Genomic DNA, 25,982 nt, shown 5'->3' with positions numbered 1-25,982 from the left:
CAACCTGGTGACCTGGTGCAGCCAGAACAACCTAGAGCTCAATGCTCTCAAGACAGTGGAGATGGTTGTGGACTTCAGGAAGAACACAGCCCCACTCACCCCCATCACCCTGTGTGACTCCCCAGTCAACACTGTGGAGTCCTTCCGCTTCCTGGGCAGTATCCTCTCCCAGGACCTCAAGTGGGAACTGAACATCAGTTCCCTCACCAAGAAAGCACAACAGAGGATGTACTTCCTGCGGCAGCTGAAGAAATTCAACCTGCCAAAGTCAATGATGGTGCACTTTTACACAGCCATCATTGAGTCCATCCTCACCTCCTCCATCACCATCTGGTACGCTGCTGCCACAGCCAAAGACAAGAGCAGGCTGCAGCGTATCATCCGCTCTGCGTAGAAAGTGATTGGCTGCAATCTGCCTTCCCTCAAGGACCTGCACACCTCGAGGACCCTGAGGCGAGCGAAGAAGATTGTGGCCGACTCCTCCCACCCTGGACACTCCCTGTTTCAGTCACTCCCCTCCGGCAGAAGGCTGTGGTCCATCAGGACCAAAACCTCACGCCACACAAACAGTTTCTTCCCTTCCGCTGTTGGCCTCCTCAACAAGGCCAAGAGTTCACACTGACTTTAATGACTTCATGTCTTAAAACAATTGCATTTGTACTACTCACAATTCGTGTAATATTTGTATTTTATATTGTATTTTATACTGTAAATTGGCAACTTATATTTTATTTTATGGCAACTTATATTCTACTTTATTGTATATTTTATTTTAAATTGTATTCCACTTAGTATTGCTAGTTTATGTATCCTTAGTATAGTTAGACCATATATCCAAATTTAAGATTCCTATATGTTTATTGTATGCACCTTCCTGCCAAAGCAAATTCATTGTCTGTGCAAATTTTCATGGCGAATAAATCCCTTTCTGATCTCATCGTCAAATAGAAATCCCAGGGCATTTACTATTTTATATTTTGCAAACTCAAGTACAGTAGATACTTTGAAGGTGTAACTAGTACTGGTGCAAGTTCAGGATTGTATGCCGCACAAGACACGGAATATGAGGTGCTGCGAGATGATATCATTAGAAATATCACAGCACCTGCAATTGTGCTGCGCGGCAGTCGTGTCTACTATTAGTTTGTTGAGGTACCGTATACCAGTAGTCATGGCATGTTTGTTATTTGACAGATTTGTAACTAGGTATTTCCAAGCTACAGGCATTGAAGTATTTTCCTAGCAATGCTATTTGGTAGTGGTTGTTATGTTGACTGTAAGCTGTTTAAGGAAAAGTTATAGTACTAGTACATGTATGTTTGTAACTAAACAGACTCTTTTTTAAATTTGTAATAACCAAGTATGTCCAGTGGTTTTCATGTTATGTTGCAGTCATGTTGTTCTTTGTTATTATTCTTGTGTATTTGATCAAGAGGGACTGTGTACATTAATAAACATTAAAATGTAAATGCACCCAATTATAGCCAAAAGGCTAATTTCCATTGGCAGTCCTTCTGCCAGAGGGAAAAAGGCTATAAAACCTAAAAAAGAGGCATTAACATATATCAAACATAACATTGACAATAAATACAAACATTAAAAAAATACAAGTTCTACTGCTTACCCACTAGTGATCACATTTTTGGTTATTTATCAACCATGTTTTCACATTACTTTTAAAATAGTTGGATGAGATTGATTCTCTAATGTTTTGAGGGAGATTCCCGGGCTGACCTAATTGAGAAAACCGACTGTCCAAATACACTTTTTTTTTAAAGGAATAACACAGTCTCCTCTTGCTGCCCCTCGAGTAGCACGGGTTGCTGGTGTTCTAAACTTGACTAGGCTGCATAGTGGTGGGGGGGCCAGGTTAAACCGGATTTTGAACATTAAACAGCAGTTCTTGAATGTGATCATGTTGTCCCAACTTAAGTCTGTATTTATGGAGGACTGAACAGTTTTGAGAGCCTGTTTGTAAAGAGATATTACTGGTTTACGGGTAGTGGAGTTGCCAGTAGACCAGGTGGGTAAGCAGTAGTTAATATGAGATAAAAACAACAAGAACATGTACATTTTAGCAGCCTTGGTGGACATGTGATTTCTAAGATGCCTAAAGTTGGCTAAGGTGAATTTAAAATTTTTGCATATTTTTTTAACATGTTTTTTAAAAGTAAGTTGATTATCAATCAAGATACCAAGATATTTGTAATCCTTCACAATCTTGATTCTTTGATCAGAAATAAACACATCGGGTTCAGTGTGAGACTTGCTGGTTTTAGAAAAAAACATAGGAACGGTTTTGGAATTGTTGAGCTGAAGACAACATTTGTTTAACCAGTCAGACACAATAACCATGACCTTTGTAAGCCTAGCAGCGACCTCTACATTATTCTTACCCCACCCAAAGATCAGTGTCGTCTGCGTACATCAGAACCTCACAGTCTTGGCAAACTGATGGTAAATCGTTAATATAAAGACTGAAAAAAATGTTGACTAAGTTTTTGAGGAAAAGTACTACCATATATTTTTAAAAGCCTCTTTTTTGAAAATGTCTAATAATGATTATGTATTTCCAAACTACAAGGGTTAAAGTTTTTTCCTAGCAATGGTATATTTGCTGTCCATTTCTACTCCTGATTGCAAGTGACAGTAAAAGATGCGCACTTACACTGATAGGAACACATTTTGATCGCATATGGACACAGTTAGCGTGCTGATTTGGCAATTTTCCGGGGGGTACTTTTATTCCGGGGGGTACTTTTATTCGGAAGATGAGAGTAGGTTAAAATCAACAAATAATTGTGATAATTAATCGTGATCTCAATATTGATCAAAATAATCGTGATGATCATTTTGGCCATAATCGTGCAGCCCTAATAGGTAGTGAAGGTTAGAATTAGATAGGGATGTCACGAGAACCAATACTTACGGTACCTTCCGATGCTAAAATAACAAAACACCGACGATGCCCATTTTTTTGAAGCACCGTAAGTACCGTGAGCGCCGATGCCAGATGTTAGCATCGGTGCTGCGGCTTCAGGAGTGTTCCAGTCGACGTTTACATTAAGAAAAACAAGATAACAACTGCTGCTTTAGCGATCGCCCCGCTTCGACTTTTTGACAAGAAAGGCAAAAAAAGTAGTTTGCGTTTGAGGCAGATGACCGTGGCGTTATAATTAATCCGCAGAAGCCATTATGCAAAAAGTCTTCGTCTTCAGACCAAGGGGGAATACTTCCAATTTAGCTAAGCACCTGAAAGATCGTCATCTGGATTTGTTTAAAGAATTCAAGGCAAGTTCTGATTCAGTTCCAGAAGAGGCGCAGCACCGATGCTAACATCTGGCATCATACAAAATAAATCAATGTTCGTTGAAGTCGCGGCGAAATTCTGAATACATCCAAAGAATGCTCTTTTTCTGTTTGTTTAATCTGTCATACTAAAATACACGTTACATGATGTTTGAGATGGTGGGCACGTGTGTTACAATGGCTTATGTACATAGTTTAGGTTAGCTGTAGTTTAAACGTTAGCCCATAGCTTAGAAGGTAAACTCATGTCATGTTCATCTTGTTAGCTGAATGGCTTAATTTCACATTATTATGTTGTGCTATGCTCTATTGCACATGTTTTGTATGTCTTTGTAGGATATTTTGTTATTTTTCAAATATTTTAAAGAAGTTCATGGTTCAAGTAGCCTACATGGAATCTTAGACAATCCTCTCTTTTTTTACCATGGTACCGAAATTGGCATCAAGAATCGTGTTATTTTAATGGTATTGGCACCGACTACTGAATTTTTGGTATCGTGACACCCCTAGAAGTAGACCGTATATACTTTGTGGCATATCTACGTCTACGGGTAGTGTAATGAACAGGAATGCTAAGGAAATACATGCTAGCTATGAATAAGTTTGAGGTATAATATAAATATGAATAGGGTGATACTTAGCAGAAAAGGTGATCCGGCCCTGTCGGCCTTCCTCGGTGGACTCCCACAGGGAGACTCCCTGTCTTTGTTCGACCAAGTCTTCGTGCACCGAGGCTGCCAGGCGAGTCTGCCTCTGTAGTGTCAGCCGCCTTAAACATGCAAGGGGCAGCTGACAATGGCCCTAATTATGTAAACAAAGCCAGGGTCTCACGTGGCGCTGAGTACCCTGGGAAATACCTTGAAACTCGACCTCTAGCTAGCTACTTAACAGCCTGGATAGCTGCTGTCTCTCAGCTCTACTCAGACAAAAGATTTAGCAGAAACACAACAAAAACTACAAGTTAAAGTCACTTACTTAGTCAGGAGACAGTCACGATGCACACTCAGTAAAAACACTTCCTCTACCTCTGCTTTGCTCCGCGCTCAACTAAACATTTTTTTTTCATACTCAAACATCTCCGCGACTTATTGAGTGGTGTAATGATCACGCAAAACATCGAATCGATAATTAAATTTGTTGCCAACGCTTTTAATCGATTTTAATCAATTTAATCGATTCGTTGTTGCAGCGAATGGTGTCGACTTGGGTACTTCGTTTCATACTGATGAAATGCTATGGAAGCTTCTCTATATTACATTTACATTTAGTCATTTAGCAGACGCTCTTATCCAGAGCGACTTACAGTAAGTACAGGGACATTCCCCCCGAGGCAAGAAGGGTGAAGTGCCTTGCCCAAGGACACAACATCATTTGGATGGCCGGGAATCAAACCAGCGACCTTCTGATTACTAGACCGATTCCTTAACCGCTCAGCCACCTGACTACTCATTATTTCATATTGGCATTGAGGGACTAGATGTTTCAGTTTTAGCATGACAGAGTTGTGCAGAGATGGCTGTCAGCAGGGAAGAGATTAAAAGTCAATTGTTTTGCTGACTTACCTTTTTATTTTTTATAATTTTTGTTCTTTTTACATCCAGGATGTGTTTGATAAATGGTTATTGGTAACAGAATAACTTAACTTCTAAGTCTTTGGTTTTGTTGTAACAATGATAAATTATAACTTTTGGAGGGGGGGCCAGGAAAAAAGTTTCAAACCCACTAGCCCTGCATTCGATTAAATTGTCCTAATCGATCATCGGGAGAATTAACGATCGATCTTCTATTAATCATTAATATTTTTATATTGGAATTCTGCTTTTAGCTAACTGGTCCGATTATTTTAGTGATTTGTTTAAACTGGCAATCTGAGTGAGACTGCGTCCCCGTTACACAGTTTTTGACGTTAGGCTCAGTCAGACTAGTTGCTTACTGGCAGTGTATACAATGTTGTACTTCACTCCATTCTACAACAGAAAACGTCAGGGAGGACTGCCTATCGTAGATACGAGCCTGCTGAAGCAGAGCCATAGAACATTTCTATGGCCCTGTGCTGAAGATAGCCAGCATCTCGGATGTCTTTAACCAAGCCTGTTTCATTCATCATTTGCCTGAGAAAGTGACCTCCGTTAGCCAGGCTAGTTTTGCCCGATCACTTGGTCAGGCTATTCAAAGCTATTGGGGTCAAGTGACACCAATAAGATTAGCATCTCATCTGTTTTTCCGTCTCGGGGTACCTGCAAATGCACATCTAATTGGCTATTTATTATGGATCTCATTTAAACTAAGATAAAAAGTGCAGCTTACATGCATTAGCTTAATGAGGGAGGACCGCACTTTAGCTTTGAATTCGATGAGTCTGTGCCCGTCTTCCTCACTGCGTATGAGGTGGATATTGATGAGGCCGAAGGTGACGGGATAAGTGTTTGAGATGGAGACGTCTTTCTCTGCAGACATAACCGTGGTGGCACATTTGGGTGCTGACAGCACAGGCTGTGTGTCCTCCATCATCTGCCGGTACTCATCCTTCAACTCCAGGATCCTGGCATCTTTAAGCTTGGTCACGGTTCGGTCCGACAGCACAGCGGCAACAGCCCACCACTGCTCCACCAGCCGATCAAACATCTCGCACATGGAGTTCCACCGTGTTTTACACGACTGGATAAGCCGGTGAGTTGCGAGGCCCATTTGTTCCTGTTTATTTTGTAATGCATTGGTTGCTGCAGTGCTGTGATTGAAGTGGCTAACAAGTTTACTAGCCGCTGTTATTACCCGATATAGATACAGTGCAAATCCGTCATTTATGGCCAACTGGAGTATGTGTGCAAAGCAGGCAACGGAAATCCAGTTCACTCCAATGGGATTGTTGGCAGCAACAATATTGGCCGTGTTGTCATGAACGCATGCAATAACTCGGTCTTCAAGTCCCCTCTGCTCTACAGCTCCAATAATTTTCTCAGCGAGGTGGTCAGCTGTATGCCGGCCTGGCAGGCTTTCTGTGAGCAGGACCACCTAGTGAATTTGCTAGGCATCACTGATGTAGTGGCAGGTGATGGTGATGTAGCTCTCAGCTGTTAAAGTGGTTAGAGCAACTCTTTCAGCTGTGCTCAATTCTTTTAACAGCTCCTGCTTTCCGAAATTGTCATTGACGACATTCTTAATGATAAATTAATCGATCGTCAATTTAATTATGCCCATCCCTAGTCCCCAGACACATTCCAGACATATTTTCAAAAGTTAGGCCTACTGTGCAAAAACAACAACAGTGCAAAACAAAAGTGGATATAGCAGTGCAGCCATTCAGCTAACAAGATGAACATGTTTTTTTTTTTTCACAGCATTGCACACCTTTTTGGGCTAGTTCAAGGTTTTTAGAGAGGAAAACGAACATGTCAACATAGTCTTGGGTCAATGTCATAAATCGATCTCATATTTAGAAATGAATTTATCTAGATTAATCACAATTAATTAGGCTAATCGCGGCAAATCGCCACAAGTCGTCTTTTACATCGTGTTGTATTAGCGTCGTAAAAAAAGTTTTGGGGGGAATCGTGTTTTGACAAAACAATTGCATATTCATTTGTAACTATATTAAACTAGGATATTCAATTAATTTTGCTAGTTTTGACATGATACTTGCAAGAGGCTCTCTTTCTCACTCTCTCCTTCTAACCGAGGTATAGGCTAACATTAAAACTAAAGCATAAGCTACGTACATAACATAAGCCATTGTAACAAATGTGCCCACCATCCCAAACATGTAATGTGTATTTCAGTATGACAGAAAAAACGGAACTTTGGATGTTGTTAATATGAATCAGAACTCACATCAGTTCCGGAAGAGGGGCAGCACCGATGCAGCTAACACTGGCATTGTTGCCAATGGTGCCAACAGTGCCTAAAAAAATTGTTTGTCATTTTAGAACCGGAAGGTGTCGAGAGTATCGGTTCTTGTGACATTCCTATTATTATTATTAGGTTCCTCCGGTAGGAGGGAACCTATTGTTATTGTTGGTATTCTTATTAGGTTCCTCCGGTAGGAGGGAACCTATTGTTATTGTTGGTATTCTTATAATTTTTCTTCTCCTTGCGCCCCAATATCTCAAAAAGTCCCTTGTCATAAATTTTCTAATTTGGCACATTGATACTACATCCAAGTGGGTACCCCCACACCAAATATGGGCCACATCGGACCATAGGGGGCGCCACAGGCCACGCCCAAAAGTCAAATTTTCAAAGTGATTGCATTTCCACCCCATGGCTTTAATTCTTCTGAAACTTGGTATGCATGTCTCATTTTTCATGGCGAACAAAAAAGCCTCATAGACCCGTAAGGTCCGCCATGATGGATTTTCCTGTACAGTGATAATTTTGGAAAACCTTAAAAATTCCTATTCTCTTGAACCATAGGTCTAATTGACTTGAGATTTGGTACAGATATGTATCATTGACGTATTGAGAAATGTTACTTAAGGCAATTGAATCAAGTACAAAATGGCTGAAAGGGGTGTATTTATGTAAATGTCCACATTGCCTCAATATGTTTGTGTCACTAAATCAAATGTATTTTTGAAGGATGGTTCAAACCTAATAGAGTTTAAGGTGACATGCCTCTGAAGTACCATGCAAAGTTTTACCTTGATATGTCAAAATATGACTGAATTACAGCTGTTTGAACTTGAACTTGGACCAAATCTGACAATGCTCGCCATCGGAGAAATAGCTGTTTTGATTATCTTTATTGAACTTTGTGTATTCCATGCCGGGGAATGGCTCAATTGGCTGAGATGTTGTGCTGGTAAGCAAAGGGTTGTAGGTTCAAAACCAGAGGCATAGTTTTTTATTTTTTATTTTGACAAAACGGTTTTTAGTCTTCAGATAAATCCTCCGGTTGTAAAACATAGCAATGCGTGTTTATTTGAGCCCATCACAACACTCCAATCATCTGTTTAGCGAGACTGTGCAAACCACTGCAAAACAAGTCAGGTTCACCACAGTAGCTAGCTACTTGTAGTCTACACATGGTAAAGATAACGCTCATGGTTATCTCTAATGAAGTAAATTGATTGTTCAGGTGGATTCCTTGTCTGTTGCACCAAACAACCTTTTAAAAAAACTATAAGTAAGTTATTCTTTACAGCAGCAACCCAGTCATCCCATTGTCCCATTTTCATAGGAAATGTACAAGCAGTTTCAACTTTGGCTGAATCTTACAACGCTTACCACAGGAAAAACAGCCTACTTTTTAATACAGTTACTGAACATGACAATATTCAACACTGAGAATAGCTCAATGGGCTGGGATGGTGACCTGTAAAGTATAAGGTAGTAGGTTGGAATCCAGCCATTATCTTTTGGCCTGTCATCATTTTGATTAACTGTTTAGTTCAATAGGATGACATCATTCTGAAATACCATGCACAATTTCAATTTCATTCTTGGAAATGTCAACCGTTTCTTAACCTTTGTCCCAAAGCTGACCAAAGCTAATACTCAGCCCTTTCTATTCATACAATCTCAACAGTTGGTGTGTAGCAGAGAGGATAGAGAGACTGACTTGTAACCTTATGCTCATGAGTTCAAATCCCCATTCAGCCTGTTGTTGGCCAAACATGAAGTAGTTTTGCTCTTTTGTTGTCCAACTCTCGATCTTCTAAAGTGTACATGTTTATAATATTTTGCGGAGGAACCCGCATTACTGCTTGCAGCTATATTTACTATTATTAGGATTCCTCCGTAAGGAATTTTATTGTTAGTTTTATTAGGGGCCAAGCAGTGTAGCTGCGAGGCACCTATTGTAATTGGTAGTATTTAGTGCTGCAACTAACGATTATTTTAGTAATTGATGAATCGGATAAAAAAACAAAAAGCATTAATTTCCAACCCTTTATTCAAAAACAGAACTGACAGTGCAAAAAATCTTCAGCATGTGCACAAACAGGCACACAATTTAAAAAAAGTTATTAATATTAGCGTGGATTTAATGCTATTTTCAGGGATGAGCAATTTATTTGAGTTTTGTTTAAAACATTTTTGAAAATTGAAAGGTTGTGGAAGTAGGCCAGACTTTATTATAATGATCTTGTGTATATGTCAGATTTTTTTACACAATTTTGAAATAAGTTAAGATTTGCGAAGATTTCGCTATTTTCAAAGATAAGTGATTTTATTTTAAACTTAATTGAAAAAGTAAAGGCTTTGGAAGTATACCACACATTGTTAAGATACTCTGGTGTCTGTTTGAGGTTTTCGGTAGGTGCAAGATCGGTAAAGCCGATCAAAAGCATTGGTGAAGCCGCCAAACGAGACGCAAGAGTATATCTCAGCAATCATTTGTGCGATTGTCACCAAACTTGGGCTCCATCGTTCCCATGAGGAGAAGAGGAGACCTGCAGTGTTATACCAGAAAAATAACTGAACTCTCAGTTGTCTTGAACGCTAACAGATATTTCAACCAAACTTGGTGTGTTACATGAGTGCAACAGGTTGTTGTGACTTAATTGTTGAACAAGTGCTATGGAGGCCATGTCCTGCTCTGGACTGCTTGGCCCCTCCTTTGCTGCTTGCAGCTATATTTAGGATTCCTCCATAAGGAGGAAACCTATTGTTATTTCTTTTTTACTAGGATTCCTCCGTAAGGAGGAAACCTATTGTTATTGTTAGTTTTATTATTATAATAATTTTTGTACCATGGAAGTCAATGGCAGCCCCTAGAACCCTTCGATAACTTTTTGAAATTTGGCACACTCATTAAGAACAGTTTTTGGGCAAAGGACAATTTCGAGGCCCCCCACAAGCCGCAAACCCCCAGAATGAGCCCTTTGTGTATGTGAAGCGAGTATAAGCCTCACTATTAAGCCAAGAACGTTACCGTTGCGCCTGCCCAGACGCACTTACGTGGACAGCTTGGATACCGATCTAACTAGACAACATTTGCAATCAAGGTGAACACTCAAATTATTTAAACTATAACAATGTACAATGAACAAGTATAGGCGATCTTACAGCATTGTGTAACACACTTCGGTTGTGGATAGTATGTCCAGAAATAAAGCCAAGTCACTCATTTAGTGGAAGAATCCATTGTTATGTCTACAAAATTATTTTAGATATAGTATAAGTTTAGCTAGCTTGCAAATCTTGAGAAAAGCCTACTGTAGCAGACCTTTCTATGTGACAACGGACATTGGTGTTTTGTCCCTCGGGAGTTGCCGTAAACTGCTGAAAGCATTACGTAAAATCAGTGAGGGCTGTTCGAATGGTGATGTCAAGAAAAGCAGTGGTAAAATACAAATTATGAAAAGAGACAGCGTCAGTGTCTTATTGTCCACACAATCTTATCTAAAACAAACTTACAAAGACCTCGGTTACACTACCAAAGTTGAATTAGTAATGTTGTTAGCTAGCGATGCCAGCGTTATTTTGCTAGCTAGGCTCTAGCCTAACATTTCACTGGGTCTTTCAGCTGTTTGATGAACTGAAATGAATATGAAATGTTATGTTCTACTAGCCATTTGCCTACTTTAGCAAGTCACTATATTTCCAAGCCCTGATAATGTAAGACAACACAGTAATAATTCCTCTTTCAAGTAATAAGCCCTCGTTCAATCATAGATCTGCTCAATCATACACACTCCACCACACGACAAATTCTCCTGACAGAAACATCATGACCTGAATCATATGTTCCATGCTGGACTTAAGATAACATTTTGCAATAAAGAATAGAATTAAAGAATTGTGTTTTCATGCTTGATTTGAATTGTCATTCGTTTGCAATGACAAGTGATTTATTTTGATTATATAAAAAAAAGTTGTACTATTTGACGAGGCCCCCCTGGTGGCCGAGGCCCCGGGCAACTGCCCGACTTGCCCAATGGGACGCACCGCCCCTGCCTATGACGTCAATTTCCGATTTATATAGATTTTCCGCCATTTCCGGTTTTATCAAAAACCTTTGAAAGCCTACTCCTCCTACAATTTATTTCCAATCTTCCCCAGAATTGGCATACATCATCGTCAGAGCAACCCTCACTTGGGCATTACTTTTATATTTGATTTTCAAAACCTTTTGTCCGGTACAGCTAATCAAAATCTGCAACAAAGCAACCTAACTGGAATTTGGATACAATTTCAGCAAATCTCTGAGATATCAACACCAAACTTGGTATATCGGTGGAAGACACTACAACATGTTACCAGTAGCGGCCTGCTCATAGAGGGCGCTAGGGCACCGCCCAACCACTGCTGCATCACATTCCGACCTGAAACCTAATTGAATAAGACTTAAAAAGAAAGAAAAACATGTCTAATGAGTAAAGTCAATATTATATAGCTAATAGAATATTGAATCTGCAATAAAATGTGGAAGAAAAAAATCTACGTTGTCTAAAGTTAGCTGATGGGCTACGTATTTCCGGCTGGGCGCAAGTTACTTGCCCCATTGACTGTTTGTTATAAGTTGTACATGTGTAGTTCGCTCCTCTCAATGCAAGAGATAGGACCTCGCCGGGGCGCAGAACACCTGCGCCCCAAACTGCTGATTTACTAGAGGCCTTGCAGTGTTTCCCACAGATTAGAAATCTAGTTGTGGCGGGGAGGGGGGTGGGGGTTTTCAGACGGAGGGGGGGGGGGGGGGGAGTCGTAATAATTCCTTCGTCAATAATTCGTTACACAGTTAATTTAATAATTTGTTACATTAAATATTAATCCTAAATGATTCACACCTTCACAAAATTAACAACAACTAATATATCATTTCTGCATTATGCATGTAGCCATGCTAGTGCTAAACAACTATTTAACTGGTGGGCTCCAGGACGCCGGGTAAGTAGCTAGCTCCTGAGACTTCTCACCAAAAGAACGAAGGGGAACCTTTGAGTAAGGTACCTAGCGAAAAGTAGCCTCAACTTTCCTCGACTTTTAGCTACGGCACTAATGCTGAAAGCTCGCTGATATAGCTGTCGGTCTTACTAGAACGGCGTATGTATGCATTGTTGCTAACGTGTGCTGACGTTGTGACTGTGCATATGTGAGAAAGACGCATGAGTGACAGAGACAGAGGGAGGGCAGGGGAAATGAAATGCAGCTGAACGAATACGCTGCGTGTTTTAACCTAAATAGCGATAAAAAACAATGTTTCACGAAACGCAATATGTGGCGGCCGGTGTTGATTCTGTGGCGCACCGCCACAAATTAGTCTGTGTGGGAAACACTGGGCTTGTCAAATACATTATGATAGGGCCCGTTATGTTTGTCACATCCAATCACATCACTCAACACATTTATGAAGTTGTTTATTTATGTTGTCATGGCGTTCTCTCAGAACTGAACTTGTAGCTATAGTTCTAATGTTATAAAGCTAGCTAGCTAGCTAACGTCATGATGGAAATCTGCAATTCAGTCAAGTCGCTTAAAAATACGCCCTTTGAAAAAATAAATTTTCAAGAAAAGCTCAAAGTGAAGGAGCTTGGACTTGATCGGCCTAACCAATTTTCACCCTACGTCACACGGCTTAACTGCGCATGTCGGTTGCAAAAGACGAACTTCTCCCGGGTATAATACACTTGGAGTGTCAATCAGGATATATCTCTGTTCACTGGATTACAGGGCTTGACATTAACTTTTTGAGGCACTTGTCCTTTGGACAAGTATATTTACGTTTCACTTGTCAATTCACAAAAGTCACTTGACCCCGATACCTTTAAATAGCCTGACCAAGTGATCGGGCAAAACTAGCCTGGCTAACGGAGGTCGCTTTCTCAGGCAAATGATGAATGAAACAGGCTTGGTTAAAGAAATCTGAGATGCTGAAATCTGAAATGTTCTATGGCTCTGCTTCAGCAGGCTCGTATCTACGATAGGCAGTCCTCCCTGATGTTTTCTGTTGTAGAATGGAGTGAAGTACAACATTGTATACACTGCCAGTAAGCAACTAGTCTGACTGAGCCTAACGTCAAAAACTGTGTAACGGGGACGCAGTCTCACTCAGATTGCCAGTTTAAACAAATCACAAAAATACAAATCACTAAAATAATCGGTCCAGTTAGCTAAAAGCAGAATTCTCTGAATCTCTTGAAAGCTGCCCTGCTTGACTTTTTAGATGTAGAATTGACTGTAAAACTGTAAAATTATGAACTGTGACATGACGTGAAGACATGGCTGCTGCTCGAATATGCGGTCTGTAACGGGGAACATTCCCATAAAAATGTCAAGACTTTGGTGACCCAATTTTTTTTTGTTGATGCGACAGATCAATGGGGTATCGCTTGCTCTCTTAAAGGCTGTCCTCCTCGACTTTCTTGTTCAAATGCTATCTTTTCCCAGTTTTCTGCAGCCACATTGTGCGCACATCCCGAATGTTTACAAACAAAAAATTGGTCTATTAATTTAGCAACAGTCGAATGACAGGAGAAGACACTACATTAGGTCGTTTTCAGCACTTCAATTTACAAATTAGTAAATACATTTAGGAATGCACCAAAATACTGCTTTCTGGTGTTGAGACAGACTTTTTTTCCCTGGGGGGGCATGCCCCCGAACCCCCCTAGCAAGAGAGAGAGCTTAACAAAAGAGCATAGGTCACTGATCATAACAACCAGGTAGTCCCAAACATTGCAAGCAGCCAAAACATGAGCATACATTGTGAAAAAACTAAACAAGTGGCAAAAGGGAAGACCCATAAGAGCATGCAGTTATACAAGTTTACAAATTAAAACAACATGAACCACAAAAAAGTGCAGGACTGTACCTGTGGAAGAACAATCAATAGTAAAATATTCACAGCGCGTACAAGACTTAACTTCGTTATAACTAACCTACAAGAGCAACAAGTCACTCAATAAGAGTCATTGTGATCCTGGAGGAAACTAGCAACAGGTCTAGCCAAGCATTCCTCAGTGCCGTTGTACTCCCGGAACAAGTGTGTCTTGAGCCTTTTCTTGAAGGTGGGGAGACAGTCGGTGTCCCTGATGGAGGTGGGGAGCTGGCTCCACCATTGGGGGCCAGGCAGGAGAAGAGCTTGTGTTGGGACCTGGCAGTCTTGAGCGGTGGGACCACCAGGCGGTTGTCTGAGGAACACCGCAGGTGACGGGTGGGGGTGTAAGGTTGCAGGAGAGACTTGATGTAGTCGGGTGCAGTCCCGTTCACTGCTCGGAAGGTCAGTACCAGGGTCTTGAATCTGATACAGGCGTTGATGGGTAGCCAGTGGAGAGAGATGAGGAGCGGGGTAACATGGGAGCGTCTGGGTAGATTGTAGACCAGGCGGGCCGCTGCTTTCTGAATCCTCTGAAGAGGGCGGGTTGCTCATGCTGGGAGACCAGCGAGCAGCGAGTTGCAGTAGTCCAACTTGGAGAGGACCATTGCTTGGACTAGCAGCTGGCTGGAGTGCTCAGACAGGTATCTCCTTATCTTCCGGATGTTGTAGAGGGTGAATCTACAAGACCGGGAGACTGCGGCAATGTGGGCCGTGAGGGAGAGCTCGTCATCCATGGTAACCCCAAGGTTCCTGGCAGAGGATGAAGGGGTCACCGTCGCAGATCCCAGGGTGATTGACAGATCATGGGAGATGGAGGGTTTAGCCGGGATGATGAGAAGTTCTGTTTTGGCGAGGTTCAGCTGGAGGGGGTGCTCGGTCATCCAGGCAGAGATGTCTGCGAGGCAGGCCTCAATCCTAGCTGAGATCCCCGGATCAGTCGGGGGGAACGACAGGTACAGCTGCGTGTCGTCAGCGTAGCAGTGGCACTGCCTTATATAAACTTAAGATCAAATGGCATTCTATAAGGTCAATCAATCAATGTAGCAAACTTTGGTCTTTGATGTGGCATCTCTCTCCAGGGCAGTAGATAATAAAGCCACAGGGGTTGACCAGTCAAATGGTCAACTGTCCTTTTTGTGACCATCTTCAAACAATACTTTTAATTAACACAAACAATGAAACAGGACACAGTCCTTCTAGCCAAAGTTCAGAGCAACTGTCTCATTGACCCCTTACAGTAACCAGAGAACAGAAGGCCATATAAGATGCTTCAACCATCCCCCAGGGCAAGCTGCCCACAGAGCCATCAGCACCTCACATTCCTTTGAACTCAACTTAATTATCTTCCCTTCCTGTTTCTTACCAATGAACATAGAATATTGTAGATTTCATACACATATATCTATGCATATGACCAAAATTTCCACTACAGACCTCAAAGTGATTTTGTGTGGTACACGGCGCGTAATCACGGTGTAATACATACTGTGCTTCAACATAATACAGTGTGTGTGTGTAATATTATAGGACCCCAAAATGGCACCTGTCAAGAGACACGCTTACGACGCGGACTTCAAACTCAAGGCTATTAGTCACGCAGTAAACACGGGAATAGAGCAGCTGCGAGATAATTCAACATTAACATTCGATTTAGCGGTAGGCTATCAGAATTTTTTTACGTGTTACAGCTGAACAAGGTTGGGAGTTATTGTGAATACGCTCATTAACATTTACATTTAGTCATTTGGCACACGCTCTTATCCAGAGCGACTTACAGTAAGTACAGAGACATTCCCTCGAGGCAAGTAGGGTGAAGTGCCTTGCCCAAGGACACAACATCATGTGGCACGGCGGGGAATCGATCCGGCAACCTTCTGATTACTAGCCCGACTCCCTCACCGCTTGAACAATGTTGACAGTTATTGTGAACAAGTTTTAAAAAGTTTGACTAACTGACTTATCTGACTGTTTTGTTTCACTTAATGCGCCTTATAGTCCGGTGTGCTTTATATGAAAAAAGATTGAGAATAGACCATTCATTGACAGTGCGCCCTATAGTGCGGAAAATACGGGTATAACAATTTCAAACTGCTGTCTGCCGCGGATATGGTTGGGGCAATGCTGGGGGGAAAAGGCAATAAAAATCTATACTGACAATGCCTTCATCAAACAACACTGTTTCACTGTGTATCAGTGACATGGCAGAGGAGGCAAGGCATTTTTCAAAACAGCTACTGTGGTGATTATTTCTGGCTGAACTCCGCTCCGGTCACGCCCCCCTTTTCAAATTCAACGCACACACTTGGGTCAATGACATGACATGCATATTTTGGTGTCCGAGTGCATTATTTCAATTTTTTCAATTTAGTCTTCAAAACCTAATTAAATGTAATACATTTCAGTACATTCAAATAATAAATATAATTTTATGCTTTGGCATCTCAAACCTCCAGAATGTCAGGTGGCGCTGTCAGGTGGCGCTACTGCAAATAAGGGGACTAAGAAAACGATTAAAAAATATATTTTAATGATAACAAATTCAAAATAAAATACTTTGGCATTATTTTATGTTTGAAACCTTTACAATGAACAACATTTTTTAAATACCAAAGGTTTTTAAGCCATTGAGATAACTGAAGAACTTTTGTCCGGTCATTTGTATGTTCTCAAATGTCAGAGTGGCACAACCGTAAACATGGGACCTTTATTGTGAAGTAAACAGGTTAAACAGTAAACAGGATATTGCATCATCTAGAAGACCTCAAATGACCCGAGTTATTGAGTGAAAAGGTTTGTAGAGCTCTCTCAGATATTGATAAAAATAGCTACTTTCACCTCATAAGTAGGTTGGTACATTTTCCATGTCAGATGGTACAACCAATGTATAACAAGGAATTTTTTTTTTACCATAAAACTCTTTCTTCTATTTAAAAGTGATGTGTATTAATTTGCTAGCAACGGTAAAAGCTAAAACAGGCGTCCAGGTAGAAGCCTGTTAAATTTGAAATTAGTTGCAAAGGTCAGGTGGCGCAACCAGCGTCAGGTGGCAAAACTGCTGCTTTGTTTACTGTATGGTACACATGCCATATGGGCAATTCCATGCAAAGGTCACCCTTACCATAGATAGACCACAAATATAACTGTTGTTAAAATATTAACTTAGGTCTATATTTTGTTGCATGGAACCAGTCTGATCGAAATGTATAGACAATTACACTCTTTTACATAACATACAAGTTGTGCACTCATGCAAAAAAAACACATTTTTAATGTCCGTTTTGTACCGTTTCAAGAATGGGGTAAATGGACTCAATAAAATGATTTTTTTTCCCTGATTGACACGGGAATGATAGAGCATTGTGTATGCTCAGCTTGAGTTAAAAGCACAAATCCTTAAATGCATTAAGCGTTTGAGTCATTGTGTTACATTTACATTACATTTAGTCATTTAGCAGACGCTCTTATCCAGAGCGACTTACAGTAAGTACAGGGACATTGCCCCTGAAGCAAGTAGGGTGAAGTGTCTTACCCAAGGACACAACGTCATTTGGCACGGCCTGGAATTGATCCAGCAACCTTCTGATTACTAGCCCGACTCCCTCACCGCTCAGCCATCTGACCCCCCCCCGAGTTAAATAGTTATTCCTGTTAAACCCCTGAGTGAGTTAGTTCGACCTCCTTGTTTGTTTCTCATTTCCCTTTACCTGGCTGTATTGCTAATAAAACTCTGTTTGATCAAAATTTCCGTCCGAGTCCTTAAATCCCTGACAATTTCAGTTTCAATTGTTACAGGCTGTTATATTTGGAAGGGGGTGGGGCGGCGGCGGCGGCGGCGGGGTTATTAACATTAAAAAAACGGGGGGGGAGGGTACGTAGATGGAGATTAAATGTCTGAAGGGGTACTGAACTGTACAAAGTTTGGGAACCACTGCTTTACAGCAACAACCCAGTCATCCCATTGTTCCGTTTTTATAGAAAATATACAAGACAATATGGCCATTCATAAACTCTCAACAGTTGATCTGTAGCAGAGAGGCTGACCCGATCGTCGATTATTTATGCCCATCCCTAACTAAGATATATCCATAAAGTAGGGGTGCACAATATATCGACTCAATATTGTTTTTGCAATATCACGTTGTGCAATAACAATATCAAAAATGCCCCGAAAAGTATGCAATATTTTGTGGAGAGATGCGCCGGGGACTGTATTGTGATCAATTTAGAGCCTGCATATTTCCTTGGCCAGTTGCCCTGTCACACATGCACACTTCAACAGCGTGAGTGAAGAGGGAGATGGGCAGCGAAATAAAAAAGCGAGACGTGAAAGGACAGAAAGAGAGAGTGCGAATTGCGAGTCGACTGTGTGGAGCGAAAGGAAAGAAGTAGGGATGCACGATATTGAATTTTAGCCGATATTCGATATGGGTTCATCAGCTCATTTTGGCAGATTGCCGATGCCAATACCGATATATACACCTCTGCTTTTTAATTATTGAAGTGTCTCCTGGACTAGAATTAATCTGTTATTATGATGGCGTACTTGCTGTAGATACGGGACATAAAAAACTTGATTTGTATCATTTTAGAAATAGACATTCACTCATGATTTCAAATGTGGCAGATTTATTTATATTTTTACGTCACAATTTTCATACTTGAACAGGACCTCCTTGAACTTGAACAACTACAGTTTCCTTAAAACTGTGTTGTTGACAATGACACATTCTTGACACATATGCACAGAAATGCAGCTGTAACTCTGCAAATTAAAAATGTATCGCATCACTGACACTTTACAAACTCTGCAAATAGCCATTTTGTCATCATCCTTTGATACTGTGAAGTCCTGCCACACAGCCTACATGTTGAATCATGTTGTTGGCGCTCATAGTAACTTCTAAAACTGATTGTTCCAATCCATGATTCTGATGTGTCTTTTATGTCGGGTTCCATGCCGTTGTAAAATCCAGCATAACCTTTCAAGTTGTCCTCATAACATAACATTCCATATTACTGCGCATCGAATATTTCAAATAAAACTAGAGGGTACAATTTCTGTGAATTTTAGGGTCTACTTGCTTGTGTTGGTTGCAGGGGTCCGTATTTAAATTATATTTTACAACTGATATTTCTGTATATTTTATATAAAAATGCATAGCCTACTTATTATTTATAAAGATTACATACATTTAAAAGCATATTTTTCTGCTCATTTACCACTCAAAATACTAAGAGTGAAGAGTAGAATGAAATAGTTGTCTTCTCATTTCCCCTGCAAGAGGGAATGATGATCAGCAACCTCAGTTAAATCAAAACAAATACATTTGACAGACCGTTGTAAAAATTGACCTAATCTCTATGATCTGCTAAATGAACAAATGTAAATGATTTAAACGTCATTGTACGTTTTTCCCTTCTCGTGATATTTTCAGGCATTTAGCCTACTCATATTGCATTCATTAATTAATAAAGAACCCTGTTTGAAGCTTATATTAACAACAATATTACCAGCAGTAGCTATCTCAGATGGAATCGCAATTCAAATAGTACCATCTGCTAACTGAAAAGTAAATTGTAGGCTACTACTACAGTACTACTAGACTGTCTTGGTAACGATTGCGTTGTTTGAATTCGATTTAATTTACTTCCGTTGTATGGTCTAGGCTGAAATGAACAGATTGAAGTTTAGGCTGTGGCAATGGAGTTCAGGTTAGTAGTCACTAGTCAGATAGTTTCACCAATTTAAAGACTTTTGATTTAAGTAAGGGTAGTGCCGAACATGTGCCGCAGTTTGACTTCTTACCTACTGTAAACAGCTGTGGAGATGTTTTTTTAGGTAGTAGTAGGCTACAGTACAGCGTTGCAGTGAGCTACACTGGTTTGAAACCACAGGTAAAGATAATTTCACCAACAAATCGTTTACTTGCAATCTAATGTCATAATAAATCCTACAACGAAAATATATTTGTGAGGTATGTTTATTTTAACGATGGAAAACAGATGCATCATAGACCGCTGTAGTATGTGTTGCCCGGGCAACAGAGGCTAATGTCATGATGCTAATGCTTCAGTGAAATAGTAGACTACTGTTTCCTAAAGTAGATGTAACTACTTCCTTATAACAGCTTATATTGTACATTAAACTTCACAATTGTTCCATATCACAAAGTAAAAAGAGTAAATAGTTATCACCCTAGCCTCTTTGCTTGTGGCTTTTTCTGCAGCTGCCTTGCAGTAAATCAGTTAGCCTAGCTATCTCCCAGAAGTTAACGAGCTGATAAAGTAATGTTCTGCTAGAGGTAGTCACGCGATATTTCGTGACGTTAGTAGCATCAGTAACTGTGACTAGCAAGTTAGCCACCGTTAGCTTCACTTTTGCCACAGAAACTGAATCAAAACCTAAACCGTGCAACGGAACATAAATCCCAATAGAACCAACGCAATACAACCAACGCAATCGTGACCGAGACAAACCTTTTGACATCAACGTTGTGTATGTAGTCCAAATATTGACTGAGCCTTAGGGGCATGAAAATAAACAATAATAATAATAACATATGTGAGATAACAATGGTTGTGCCCTTGCCGTAGGCAAAGCACACCCAAAAAGACTTTACAAAGTTACACGTAGCAAGCAACCTAGTCGTAAATTGAATGGCAACATTTGTTGTGAATTGATTTGCTGGGTGGGCTGACGTTGACGAGTGGTGGGAGACTATTAACAGAATGGAGGATAAAGAGTTTAAAAAGACCAGGCATGCAGAGAAGACAGAGGCTGAAATCGAAGCGTTACCAAAGGCAAGGAATGAAGCCGGCACTAAAGACGATATGGGCCGTCCACTGTTTTAAATCTGTTGCGTGGCAACGATTTATGTAGGAACTATACTTTGTAGTGGCGGAAGAATGACGGTTTATTAATAAACTATTTTGTTTCTCAAATTTGATTGTCTTTATTTATGAAACCATATCAAATATTTGTAGTAACAGTAAAAAAAAAAAAGCAATAAGTGTTTCCCCTAGAATTTTTTTAGCAGTGGGGGCAGGTCAGGTCTAACCCAGCAGGGGAAGAATACAAACGACGAAAATCACTTCATTTAAATTTGCAAGAACTATAGACTAATACAATAACAGGCTTAAATGAACTGACAACATATAACTTATAAGTTATACGACTTTCAGTTCTCAAGGACGCACACGCGCAATCTCAACTGCGCTGTGAAGCGCGTCTGCTATTCTCCGACATGCGCTCTAACAATCACGGCTGAATGACGGCCTAAAATGTTGTACAGCTCTAATTCTGATACCGTGGCGGCAGAAATTTAACCGTGGCGGGCCGCCACGGTAAAATCTACATAGGGGAAACACTGGATGTACTGATGTGGAGCACAAATCATCCAAGAAGCGGTACTTCTCTTGAGTGGTTTTTATTTAGATGAGTAATCATTGGATTCAAGTCAAAAGTCTATAACTTGAACTGGTTTCATTACTTAAGACACTAAAAGTCAGCAGCTTGGCATGCTGGGACATGGAAAGGATAACAAATTTAGACTCATCAAAGCAAAAAATGCTGGTTTGTCCTTTTTCATCAATATCCTCAAAAAAGCAGTCTGCAGAGCTACTGTGTCTGTGGGGTGACTGTCTGTCTCTGGAGGGGCAAGCAGGGCCTGCAGGCAGGGGCAAGCAGGGCCTGCAGGCAGGGGCAAGCAGGGCCTGCAGGCAGGGGCAAGCAGGGCCTGCAGGCAGGGGCAAGCAGGGCCTGCAGGCAGGGGCAAGCAGGGCCTGCAGGCAGGGGCAAGCAGGGCCTGCAGGCAGGGGCAAGCAGGGCCTGCAGGCAGGGGCAAGCAGGGCCTGCAGGCAGGGGCAAGCAGGGCCTGCAGGCAGGGGCAAGCAGGGCTCAGGGATCAGTTTTTCTCTCAGCATCCTCTGTTGAGCAGGCCTCTGCATGACCCTCCAGACCTGTAAAAGTGAAGAAAGGATCCATGTCAGTTGTGAAAAATGAAGCTTTTTACATTTACACTTGACATAAACTACAGTTTTGACTGTGAAATGCAGTGGCATTACTTAAGCTTGAATCCAAATGTGTGGAACTGATGGAGACCCGGCCATGCAAAGTCACTCAAAACATTTGGCTCGATTCCAGGCTCTGGCAAGAGTATTTAGCTCTAAACTGGTCAATATACACATCTGACCAAAGACCAGCTCGACCTTTGCCTGTAAACAGTGATTCTGACTGTCAGAGACCTTTAAATAGGCTGACCGAGTAAAACTAGCCTGGCTAACGTAGGTCGCTTTCTCAGGCAAATGACGAATGAAATAGGCTTGTTTTGAAATATCCTATATACTGGCCATCTTCAGCATGCTCTTGTCTACAAAAAGCAGCCCTTCCTGACGTTTTATGAGTTGAACTGATTGAAAGACAATATTGTTTACACACTGCCAGTGAGCGAGCCGAGTCTGTCTCTGAGGCTAAGTCAAAACAATCTACCCCCGGGACGCAGTCTCACATTCCAAAAAAATAATCGGAGCATCTGGCTAAAAGCACAATTCCCACATCTCCTGAAGGCTGCCCTCCTCGACATTTTTGGTGTCGACCGAACTGTAAAATGGTGAACTTATGAACATGACGCAACCAAAACATGGCTGCCGCCTAAGCCTATGCGGTCTCCCTAGCACTTATTACAAAAACTCTCACGAGCCAAATCAAAATTCTGAGCCGACAGGTCTGTGGGGAATCGCTTGTTCTCCTAAAAGCTGCCCTCCTCTACCTTTTTGATGAATTCACCGAGATGCTACATGATTCACAAATTACACAGAGGGAAAAGCTAGCTACTTTTCGAGTTCGGTTTTCCGTCACTTCAAACTCACGATTTAAAGGTCTCAAAGTGCTCAAACCTTCACTATAATTCAAGAGTATTGTACTTTTACGAACCCAATCATTGATTCTAGCTTAAAATGTGTAAAAATAGAACTTACCGAACGTGGCTGCCTCCAACACGGCTACCAGGCGATTCCAGTTGAAAACAACAATGGCCGCCGAAAAATAATTTAAAGTCGTAACGGCGAGCTGCGATTGGAAGCGAAATGAAACAGGAGCTAAAGACCAAGGGTGGGGGCTTGGTCAGCACACCATTTCCAGAAAAGATGTGTGTGCGTCTCGCCAAACTCGCGCGTTTGTCACGTAGGTTGACCACCTGTCCCTCTTTGCGCTGTATCTTATCGCACAGCATTTTCAATATGCAACGTGCGGGACAAGGGGTGCAAATGATGTGCGACACAACGCAAAGCGGGACAGGTGGTCACCCTAGTGTCAAGGGGCAGGATGAGTCTGTGAGAATTTGGAGCGCGCGCGCTGTGGAGCAATTCACTTGAATTCAATCATATATTGACATACCAAGGTGAAATTGTTTATGGTACTTCAGAGTGATGTCGTCTTGAACCCTATTAGGTTTACATAAATACATTTCTTTCAGCCATTTTGTATTGCATTTCTTATTCCATGTCACCCTATGTAAAGACATGTATTCTACACATCTGGAACACATTTCAAGTCGATTGGGTCTATGGTTTATGAGTAGAAGGTTTACCAAATTTGGAGAGTACAGCAAAATCTATCTTGGCGGACCTTATGGGTCCTTGAGGCTTTTTTGTTCCCCATGAGAAATAGGCATGAATACCAATTTTCAGGCATTTTGGAGTAACGGGGCGCTGGGGAAATTACATAGACTTTGGGCGTGCTTTATAGCGCCACCTATGGGCGCACATGGGCCACTAGCCGTCTGGGGATAATGAGTGACCTGTTGTATCATTGGGCCAAATTGGAAAAAATCGAGTCCAGGACTTTTTGAGCTGTCGGGCCATTTAGCGGAGAAATATAATAATAATAATAGGAATACTAACAAAAACAATAGGTTCCCTCCTAACGGAGGAACCCTTGTAAGAATACTAACAAGGAACCCTAATGTTAGAAAATCACTGATCTTTGAAAATAGCTTAATCCTCGCAAATCTTAAAGGTCACATGACATGAACACTTCAATTTAGGAGGTTATTTAACATTAATATGAGTTCCTCTAGCCTGCTTTTGGTCCCCCAGTGGCTAGAATTTTCTATAGGTGTAAACTAAGCCCTGGGTGCTCTTCTCCGCCTTGGAGAAAATGAAGGCTCAAACGCTCCGTTTGAAAATCTGCTCCTTTTGACGTCACAAGGAGCCTCTGCACATATTTTCGCTGGAAATGCGCCGACACAACCTCAAGTTTTGCATGTCTGCGCCAAACATTTCAGCCACCACTGTTTCCTTAACTTGATCCAATACAAAGTTGGCCTTGCTGACCGTCTGAAATTAAATTCTGGATCAGTAGCCTACTCCTTGGTCCAGCTACTAACCTCGGACAAGTAAGTCAACTAACGCTATATAATTTTGTTGCTTGCGATATGGTTACCTAGCTTGCTACCCTTAGAATCTTTCTTTAACATTAGCTCTGCAGCCATCAGCTGAAGCACTGTCGCTAATGTAAAGGTAGATAGCATCAAGTATGTGTGTGAATACACATTCTGTAACGCAGTGTTGTACGCTTCGTTGTTATGTGGATAACGTTCTGCTGTTGGTGTTATGGCGCGCGCGATATCCGCCTTTCCACACATTGAAATGACTGAGTGTGCAGCTCTGCAAACCAGGGTTATCAGATGAGAATGGGTAAATTCGAGGCATCTTACAGCAACGGGTCTGCGAGCCATTGCGATACATCCACTGTAAACATAAGCGCATGGTGCCGCCTCTCCTCCTCATTTAGCATTTAAAGCTACAGACACAGAAACAGCGCGTTCTGAGGAAAGCTCATTGTGGGACTACTCGTGGTGGCTATAATTCTGCACCAAGGCTGAATTTCGGGAAAGAGACTTCAGATACAGTATTGGGACCACTAATTCCTATATAAAAGCATCCAAAAACAGCATGTCATGTGACCTTTAACCTTTTTCAAAATTGTGTCAAAAAATGATACATATGCACCAGATTATTTTAATAAAGTCTGGCCTACTTCCACAACCTTTCAATTTTCAAAAATGTTTTAAACAAAACTCAAATAAATTGCTCATCTCTGAAAATAGTATTAAATCCACGCTAATATTAATAACTTTTTCAAAATTGTGTTCCTTTTTGTGCACATTCTGAAGATGTTTTGCACTGTGAATTTGCAATGTCAGTTTTTTATTTTTATTGATTAATCGAAAAAAGAATCGACAGATTAATCGATTAGTAAAATATTTGTTAGTTGCAGCCCTAATGCAATGAATGCGCGCATGACGCAGGTGCAGAGTAGGTCGCATGCTGGTTGCTCAATCAATAGGATCAAACGGACATCATATTGTAGAAATATTGCCATAACTCTACGATACATATTGTAAAATGTTTGTATTGTAATATATTGTTACACGATAAATTGTTACACCCCTATTATTTACACAACGGCATGTCATTTTTGTTCAGTTGTATCGCTAGTGCATCACCTTAGTAGCTGTAGCTTAGATTTAGCTAGCTTATAGACCTACGAAAAGGCAAGAAAACCAAATTGGTCAGAGGAAAATATTGTGCTTCTACAGAAAAATAAAAACACATACTAAAACGTAGATTTGATCCACAAATAACTGCAAACAAAAAACAACGAATGTAGGACAAAATTGCATCAAAAATAAACTCAAGAAGTTTGGTGAAGCCGTCATTTCAAGAAAGAAAAATATATATAGTGTAGCTATATATAACTTGGCTTGTGTCCAAAAAAGAGAGAACCAATTTCAGGAGGGACTCCAATAAAACTGGTGATATCAACTTTACATTTACATGTATTCATTTAGCAGACACTTAAATCCAAAGCGACTTCCAAGAGAGAGCTTTACAAAGTGCATAGGTCACTGATAAT

The 25,982-nt window shown here is 41.0% G+C and overlaps 1 protein-coding gene across 3 annotated transcripts in view; it reads left to right on the top strand.

Annotated features, from left to right (window-relative positions):
- usp37 (ubiquitin specific peptidase 37) overlaps positions 1–25,982 on the top strand; it is a 159,241-nt gene that overhangs the window by 14,930 nt on the left and 118,329 nt on the right. For 2 of the 3 annotated variants that reach the window (XM_047046776.1, XM_047046774.1), the window contains exon 2: positions 5,763–5,979. The exons of the other annotated variant lie outside the window; for it this stretch is intronic. The gene's annotated coding sequence lies outside the window, so the exon portion shown is untranslated. The remainder of the gene's footprint in view (positions 1–5,762; positions 5,980–25,982) is intronic. 3 annotated transcript variants of the gene reach the window in all.

The sequence above is a fragment of the Hypomesus transpacificus genome, chromosome 23 (assembly GCF_021917145.1).
Source record: "Hypomesus transpacificus isolate Combined female chromosome 23, fHypTra1, whole genome shotgun sequence".
Taxonomy (NCBI): Eukaryota; Metazoa; Chordata; class Actinopteri; order Osmeriformes; family Osmeridae; genus Hypomesus; species Hypomesus transpacificus.
The sequence above is the reverse complement of the archived record's forward strand: the minus strand, read 5'-3'. Positions and strand labels throughout refer to the sequence as shown.